Genomic DNA, 9,777 nt, shown 5'->3' on the forward strand with positions numbered 1-9,777 from the left:
ATTTATTTCAATCTCTGTCTCTTAGTCTCTGTTTCTCAGTCTCAGTCTCTCCATCTCTGTCTCTCCACCAAACGCTGCCTTATAGCCTATAACTTCCACTTAGCCTCTAGCTTTTCTAATAACAATTGTTAATGAGAATCAAAGGAGTTGTGTGTGTTTTGCATTGTTTAATATTTATAGTTGTTTATTTAGGGATATCAAATGAAATGAGATAGATTGTACGACATGTTTTTCATTGGTTATGTTCGGTTGCTCGTGTCCCGAATGGGTCGGATGTGCTAAATGCTTAGGGATGATGGGGTAACTGGGTTCGGATCTCCCAGATTAGTGTGTAGAGGAGGAGATTGGAGCTTGAGGTCTTCCCGGGTTGGCGATGTGGAGTGAAGAGGAGGGATGCCACCTACAAAAGGACTCCGACGCTCAAGTCAGTGTCCGTACAAAGGCGGCAATTAGGGTAAAGGTTAGGTGACGTACCTCTGGAGAGGGGTAGGGCCCTTCCCTTATATAGTCTGCACTAGGGCGGGTCCCACAGGAGCAGGCCCACCTTCGAGAAGCTTCCTCCCCAGCTGTCAGGTACCTCGCGAGAGGGGAGGTGACATTCGGGTCGCCTCCCGGTTCGGGTCGTATGAGGCTGTCGGGTCAGCCGGTACATCAGGTTTGGGCAGTGGGCTAGCTGGGTTGAACCGGAACAGTGCCCCCAACGCGCCAGCTATGGCCGTGAACGCCGTTGTTGGCGCGTTTCCTTCTTCACTCTCTTTCTCTGGTTAGGTTCCCGTGGAGCCGGCTGCTCGTGATAGGGGCATGCCCTCTATGCGCGAGTGGGCTTCGTCCATTTCAATGGACCGTCAATCGTTGCCTCGTTTTTCGTGCCCGACATTTAATGCAATTATGACTGATTTGAAAAGCTGGGGGGAAAAGACCATTCACCCCCGCCTTTTCGCGCTTATTCCTCTTCCTACGATTATCATCCTATTAGCCTCAAAACTCCTTCGCCTTCCTTTCTTTCTTCATTTCCTTCCTATTCACTCGTGCGCTTGCCTCAATTCTTTGTTTCACTCTTCGAATTGCTGTTGAAGAATCCCCAGCGCAATTTGCATCTGATCATTGCCTTTCTTCTGCATATTTCCTGGTAAGTGCTTCACATCCTATTACTACTTTACTGCTTCGCTCTTGTGATCTTGCTACATTTGCCACTTTACTTTCTGTTGTGACTTGCAGTTCATGTTTGGTAGTTGTTAGAGGGGGTATCATTTTAGGCGCATCATTTGTTTTTCGGTTTGCCATGCATTAGATTGCCATTAGAATCCTGTCCAGTAGGCTGTAGCGCTAATAGATTGTAGTGATGATTTCGCTTCTTCCGAGTTTCCAAACTCCCGAGCTTATTAACTAAGTGGTGCCCCCACTGTAGGTATGGCACAACGCCCCATCGCAAGAGCTCCCGTGGACCGATACGCCTGGGTTACCTCAGACGTGAAGGACACCCCTTTGCGAATAACTCTGGAGGAGCTCATGAAGTTCCGCCAAACCGACCAACTTTGCGAGGGAGGTCCCGAGGAAGATCGCTACGATGTGTTCGTTCCTACGGACCGGGAGCGGATATGTCACCTTAACTTAAACAGCCCCCGAGTCGCTGACGATCTGGGTGTACAAGGCAATGTTTACTAGCCTAGGGGTTCGCATCCCCTTCTCCCCCTTCTAGATGGCGCTACTAAATCGGTGCGATGTGGCGCCGTCGCAGTTGCACCCGAATAGTTGGGCCTCCATCCGATGCTTCGATATGGTATGCGAGTTCTTGGAGTTGGCAGTCTCGGTGGAGGTCTTTTTGTGGTTTTTTGTTTTGACTAACCCCTCCAAAGAGAGGAAAGCTAAGAAGGGGTACATGTCTTTCCGGACAGCCCAAGGTAGGAGGATCTTTGGCTTGTTCGAAAATTTCTTTCATGACTTTAAGAGGAAGTACTCCAAAGTATGTCCCGCTGAGGGACATCATCCATTTTGGCTAACCTTGGAGGGAGAGCGCCATATCTCGACTTATTGGAGTTTTGGCGCTATGGCCAACGCCATCACGAAGGTGACTTACAAAGGCTTGACCCAACAAAATAAGAACATTGTCGACGTGCTGTTGGCTATTTTTGGCAAAATTAACGTTAACCTTCATCTCTTGATGGGTGATCGGGAGATGGCCAGGGCTTATATAGGTAAGTGGTCAGGTAATTGTTACTGTAGATTCTTCTTGTGTTTGTTATTTTCTGCTTCAGTTTGTGACTCCTTTGTTTTCTCTATTTTAGTGTTCATGGCTGCCGAGAACACTAGTGAAGAACTGAAGATTGATGGTTTAGAAGTTATAATAAACTCTTGTTGCAAGTATAGTCACTAAACCAAGCAATCAACCTTTCTTACAAACGTTTTGGTTGTCACAAGTAACAAACCCCTTTAAAATTGATAACCGAAGTATTTAAACCTCGGGTCATCTTCTCAAGGAACTGCAGGGAAGTATGTTCTTATTATTGGTTATGAAGATTGTAAATTGGGGTTTTGAAAGTAAGGAGAGATAGTGAATTTAAATTGCAATTAAATTAAGTAAATGACTGTAAAATAAACTTTTGGTAAGGTACGAGAAATTAAAAATCCTATCCTAGTTATCCTTATCAATGGTGATGAGAATTGAGTCTTAATTCCACTTAGTTAGCCTTTACTAAAGCAAAGGAAGATCAAGTGGATTAATTAGTCTGAACTTCAGGTTTTGGTCAATCCCTAAGAAAAGACTGGAATTATTGAAGTTCAATTCAATTGACAAGATAACAATTATCGATCACGTTGAGTTTGATAACTCCTGAGTTACTGATTTCTTAACCAAGACCAAAAGGGGAAAAAGTAAATCTGCTGGAATAATAAGAATGTCTTCAGATTGAAAATAACAATAATGTAAATAAAAGAAAGCAATCATAAACTGAAATACCTCAAATAACATTAATCAAAAGAATTATCTGTAACATAGAAAAATTCATAAATTAAATTGAGAGAATAATTAAAAGGAAAATTGAACCTGATAAAAAGGGACAATCATGAAAGCAAGAAAAATCCTAAATCCTAATCCTAAGAGAGAGAGAGGAGAGAACCTCTCTCTAAAAACTACATCTAAATCATGAAAAGTGAATAATTGGAGAGTCTCCTCTGAATGGATGCATTTTCCCACTTCATAACCTCTGATCTGTGCCTTCTGGACTTGGATTTGGGCCAAAAAGGGCTTCAGAAATTGCTGGGAGCGTTTTCTGTAATTTCTGGTGTGTGGCCCCTGTCACGCGTCCGCGTGGCTCATGCGGTTGCGTCATTTGGAGTTTTTCTTGTCACGCGTTCGCTTCGGTCAAGCGCCCACGTCATCTGGGTTTTGCTCGTGGCGCGCGATCGCGTCATTCACGCGTTCGCGTCGCTTCCTTTTCGCGCTAGGCATGCAGCCGCGTCGTCCATGCGTTCGCGTCGCTGCCAGCTTCTTCAAAAACTCCATTTTGTGCTTTCCTTCCATTTTTGTATGTTTCCTTTCCATCCTTTAAGTCATTCCTGCCTTAGAAGATCTGAAACTACTCAACACACAAATCACGGCATCGAATGGTAATTAAAGGATAATTAAAATAATTATTTTTAAAGCATAGGAAACATGTTTTTCACATACATCACATAATAAGGAAGGGAAAGTAAAATCATCTCAAGGAATTATATATGCATAGCCAAACCTTAGATAATGATAAATAACCTTTACAATTGAGATGGGAAAGAGAAATATTTTATAAACTTGCAAGACAATTAACAATTTAAGTAGAAATATATGTTGATGAGCTATTGAACCCTCACTGGATTTTGTGTTTACTCTCTAGTCACTCAGTGTTTATTGGGTTAATCACTCTATTCTTCTTTTTATTCTTACTTTCTATAACTTTATTCTTCATCTAACCAATCAACAATTATAGAATATAGGCATACAAAAATCATGAGGTCTTTTCCAAGGTTGTAATGGGGCCAAGATAAAGGTAAGGGTATATGTATAAGGCTAAGTGAGCTAATAAGTGAATCCTTGATTAGTCTAAGATCTCACCTAACATACATATTTTGTAATTCAAAGGTTTCTTTACCTATTTACCCAAATTTTCCCACTTTTTATGTTACATACTCATGCATTAGTTTTAATTTTGTCCCATGTGCATTGCTTTATTTTGCATTTGGGGAATTCTTTTGTATCCCTTTTATTCAAATACTGAAAAATAATTTTTTTAATGCATATGGTAATTTAATTGCTTTGATTTCACATGGGCATGCTTCCCAAAATTTTATTTTGAAATATTTTTATTCTTTTTAACTTTCTACCTTTGTTTCTATCATCCATGTTCCCATAAGGTTCCCCACACTTAAATAATTACACAATTTCTATCTTAAGCTAACCAAGGATTCAACTTGGGATTTTTATTTTATTTTTCTGCTTAAGGCTAGTAATGTGGTTTATAGAACAGGAGGGGTTTTAAAGGCTCAAAGGGGCTAACAAGGGTGATGTAAAAGGTAGGCTAATTTGGGATAAGTGAGTTAGAATCAAACAATGGCCTCAATCACTTTCTTGGTATGTATCTATATTCTATAATCGGACATATAGATTAAAACAAAGTAAAGAACACCAGAATAAAAAAGAAGGACGAAACACATAGGAATAAAATATTATGGTTTGAATGTAACCATACAATTAAGCTCAAAACTCACAGGCTGTGTGTTCTCTAGCTCAAAAATTATATATCAGTTATGTATGTCATGCAAGTAAAAATTAAGAGTTCCCATTATTCTCAATATAAATCTTAGGGTGGCTTTAAAGTTTTAGTGTTTCTCCTTGATGAAATGTTGTTAACTAACTAACATGTAATGCTATATATACAAGGTGTGTGGATCATTTCTGTTCTGTTTAAGTCTCTAGTTTACTTCCTTTTTGTATTTTCAATTCGAACTAAGCTATCTTATGCTAAAAAGGGTAAACTATACTAATTAATCCACATTTTCTATAACTAATAAGTTAGAATTGCAACTAAACTAAATGGCTAAAATATGAACTAAAGTGCAAAATGCAAAAATAGAGTAAAAATACATGAAAAGAGTAATGTATAAGTACTGAGAAATAAAAATAAAGATCAAAATACAGAAAAATAACAAAATAAAATAAAAAGAGTCTGTAGTGGTTCACCAAGAAAAATACGCCAGAGATGGCAACTTCCCCACACTTAAAATAAAGCATCGTCCTCGATGCTCACTCAAGCAGGGTGTGAAGGAGTGTCATCACTGGAAGGATGGGTGGTGGAGTCTCTGTAGTGGTGGTCTGAGGATCTGTCTGCTGCAGAGGAGGTGCTGACTGGATAGGAACCTCTGGGTCTGCAGCCTGAATCTGATGCGAGGCCTCCTGCTGTGATGCAGCCTGCTCCGAGCCTGCCTGCTCAGCCTCTCTCTGTGGATGGGTCTCCGCCTCATGATCATCCGCCTCCTCCTCAGATGGCTTTGATGGTGTGTCAGGCTCGGAGGGGATGTCGCCGCCAAAACGGATCATCAGCTTCAGGTGCTCATAGCGTCGCTTGCTGCGACGCTCAAATCTCTCATATCGGCGCTGGTTGCGGCGCTCCATCTGGTCTAGCTGCTGAAACAGGCGGTGTACGAGGTGATAAATGGGCTCTGAGGCAGGTGGAGTTGCAGTGGTGGTAGCTGGGGTAGCTGTAGATGAAGAAGGGCCAGCTGAAGGTGTGGCTGTCCCATCAGGGGCAGTGAGGAATGGAGGTCTGTAGCCCAAAGCCAGAAAGTTCCTGCTGTGAGGGATAATCTTCTTGCATTCTGCAGCAGGTGGCTTCTCATCGGCATCCTCCCAAGGCACGTCAGCTCGACGGCCGAGCTGAGTAATCAGATATGGAAAGGGGAGAGTGCCTCTGACGTGGACCCTGGCCATGTAGTATCGGATGAATCGTGGCAGGTACAGGTCCTTACCCTCTATCACACACCAGAGGAGGGTGATCATAACGGCAGGTAGCTCCGTCTCATGAGTACTCGGCATAACAAAGTTGCTCAGGATCTGGTGCCAGAGCCGAGCCTCATCGTTCAAGTATATCCGCTTGATTCCCTTAGGCATGGTGGTGTTCTGACCCATGACCCAGGGAATAGTCGGGTCAAGGGCTATCCTTGCCTTGACCGCATCCCAATCAAACTTCATGAAGCGCATGTCCTCCTAAGCCTTTTGGTAACCATCAAGCTGATCGGATTTAGGCTGAAGCTGCAGAATATCCTCAATGGCCTCTTCAGTGACCAGAATCTACTTCCCTCTTAGGTTCACAGCATCTAGGGAAGTTTTGAAGTAATTGCAGTAAAATTCTCTTACCCAAGAAGCATTGACCTCTGTCAGGTTTCTCTCCAGGAAGAACCAGCCTCTATGTTTGATCTGATCAGAGGTGTATTGCTGAAGTTCTTCCGGAATTTTCAAAGTCCGCTCTAGGTACAGGTTCCTGGAGGTTGCAAACACCGGATACTTCAGCTCGCAGTATCTGTTTGCAAACTTAATGGGATCAGTGGCAGGGAGTAGCTGGTCAGCCTTCTCCTGCGAGGTAAAGTGTTTCTCCTGCCAGGAGTCATCATGCATGATGTCCAGGATGGACATAGAGGATTATCCTCTTTTCCGTTTGCCAGTAGTTGCCTTTCCTTTTCCTTTTCTTTGGGTGTCAGACATCCTGAAAAACAGGAATCAAGGATATAATAAAACAGGAAAACAAGTAGGCAAATAACAAAATAAGCACATAGTGGCAAAGGAGCAGTATAATAATGAAATGAGTTGAGTAAATGTGCATTATGGATTGTATAGGAGTTAGAAATCTGAGAAAAATTTCACAATCCAAAATGTGATATAAATAGAATTCATGTTAATTAGGAAAAATTATCATCATGCCTTGGTTAGAAGGTTAAAGAGAATAGTGAAAAACCAAGAAGAGATGTTGTGAAAGTTAGGTTGGTTAGGAATGAAAAAGAGGTTAGGAAGTTGAAATCAGTGAGTTAGTAAAAAAAAGGTTAGAGTAAGTGGTCTGATGATCATTTTCTAAGTAACAAGAATATACAATTAGAAGCTACAGTCAACTCACATTCAAACAAGGAAGTTGATGATGATTCATATAGATATGTAAATAGCAAAAAGTGGAATTGAATCATCCAAAAGGCAATTTATTAACCAGGAAATCGAAAAGAATAACAAAGCTTGCCCGTGCATACATGAATTGGTTTGGTAAAAGCAGAATTCAAATTGACAAAACCAAAACATGAATGAAAATCAGAATAGTTTACAGAAATTTGGGCAGCATTCTGGCTAAAAGTGGATGGTCCCGGAAAATAAACAACAAGCAGAAAAGTTCATATGAATTAAAAGAAACTGCAAAAAGATATAAATAATATGAACATGAAAGAGCAGTCGCAATAGCAGCATGAACAGTAAGAACAACATATGAAAGAAACTTAGATCACAGCAACAGCAAAATTGCGAAAATTATAAAACAAGTAGCACGAACAGCGCAATTAATCAGGCCTAAATCCACTAACCACATCCTATGCTACCTAACCACCTAGAATCCACTACAACATGCATATCTAACTAGCCTAATTTTGAACATAAATGGAAAAAAAATTCAAATAACTGCGAAAGGAAAGAAGAGTGGCGTTTGGCAGAACCTGGTAGGCGTATGAATGAAAGTGGGGCAGAGAGATGGCTGGGGGGGTGGTTGCGGTGGTGGCTGATGTGGCGGTTGAGGGGATGGCGCGGCGGTGAGGGCTGGTCGGAGGCAGGGGGTTCGAGGGGTTGGGGGCGCAACAGGGTAGGGTTTCGCGTGACTGGGGGGTTAATGAATTTGAATCCACGCGATCGCGTGGGGCACGCGGTCGCGTGGCTGGGGTGGAATGGGGGTTAACGCGATCGCGTGGGTGGCGCGATCACATGGAATGGAAAAAATGGTGAATGACGCGGTCGCGTGAGGCATGCGACCGCGTCGCCGGAAATTGGGCGAAACGCACAATTCCAGCGTCGTTTCAGCGCAACTCTCTGTCTTCTTTGGGGTGTTGTGCAATCCACGCGACGCGATCGCGTCGCTCACGCTTTCGCGTGGGATGGGTGTTGTGCAAGTGATGCGATCGCGTCAAGGACGCGACTGCGTGGGTCGTTTTGTGCTAAACTCACAACGGCCGCACGATTCCAGCCCAACTTTCTGGGCGTTGGATCTTTACGCCGATTTCTAGATCACGCGGCCGTGTGAATGACGCGGGCGCGTGGGGAGTGTTTTACGCAACTGACGCGATCGCATGAGCGATGCGGTCGCGTCGCACGCCTTCCTTTTTTTTTTTACTGAAATGCAATCATGCAATTATTCAGTATGCAATGCTAATGAATAATATTCATGTTCAATTTGAAAAAAAAAAATAACATGAAATAAAACTGAAAACAAAACGACCATACCATGGTGGGTTGTCTCCCACCTAGCACTTTTAGTTAAAGTCCTTAAGTTGGACATATGGCGAGCTTCTTGTTATGGCGGCTTATGCTTAAACTCGTCCAGAAATCTCCACCAATGTTTGGAATGCCAACGGCCTCCAGGGTCCCAAACTAGGCATGTAAAGCTTCTGAGCAGTTTCAAACAGATTCTCAGGCTCCCGGGGTGACGAATGTCAGAATAGATTCCAAGATCCCAAACTTTTCTTTTAAATCCGCCTTTGTCTTGATCTATATTTTTCCATCCGGGCGGTTTAGAAATTAGATTCTCACCATGGTGACCAAACATTTTCCGAGATCCATTCGATTGATCATGATGCCAATCCGTGCACTTCGAGTTGAAGCATGGAACCTTATTGAACCTTGTGTACTAGCTCTGAGTGCGAGCCATTTTCCTTTTACTCTTAAAGCCGCAGAGAGCTCTAAGCTGGCCATCTGTTTCAAGCAAACCATATTCAAGTGGAAAAGTAAAGATAAAGGTTAAGGATTGTACCCACTTGAAGCTTGTATTGGGTGGTAATGGCCTTGGGATAGGTGTTTCCAGTGGTTTTGTAAGTTCTACTCCCTTGTGCTCTTCTGTGAATTTCTCCACTTCTTTGCAAACTTCTTCGCATGCATCTGTGTCCTGATCAAAGTCTTCAATGTCTTCCTCATCACTTAAGTCATAAGCTGGAGGTTGAGAGAAATATACCTCCGCATCTTCTTCGTATTCACTTGGATAAGGTTCTTCAATCTCAGAGAATTCACTTGCGGTTGCAAGTTCATTACTAGGAGAACTTGATTTGTGACTATCATCATCAAGGAAACTTGCTTCTTGGATTATTTCGTCTAGTTCTTCATAAAAGACTTGCCTTGAGGATTGTGCACTATCCTCCGTAGCATCAATTGTAACGTCCTTGACAGAATTCTCCACAAATCTAGATTCCCATGGAAGTTCAGCGTCTCCTAAGTCTTCAACTAATTCTTCTTCTTCTTCTATAATGACAGCTTCCTCTACTTGTTCCAGTACGAAGTCATGCTCTGTCTTGTCCACTGGAGTTTCTAGTATCTTCTTCATGCTACGCTCTTCATTAGATTGTCCACATGGGGCTGTGGGAGGTCCTTGAATGTTCGAACGTCTAGAAGATAATTGACTTATTGCTTGCTCCTGTTGATGAAGGGTTGTTTGAAGTTGATCTACTGTTTCCTTGAGGCGAACCTGTGATTCTGGAGGCGATAGATTTAGACGTGGTACATAGGGAAGTGGTGGT

Source organism: Arachis ipaensis, chromosome B10 (genome assembly GCF_000816755.2).
Source record: "Arachis ipaensis cultivar K30076 chromosome B10, Araip1.1, whole genome shotgun sequence".
Lineage (NCBI taxonomy): Eukaryota > Viridiplantae > Streptophyta > Magnoliopsida > Fabales > Fabaceae > Arachis > Arachis ipaensis.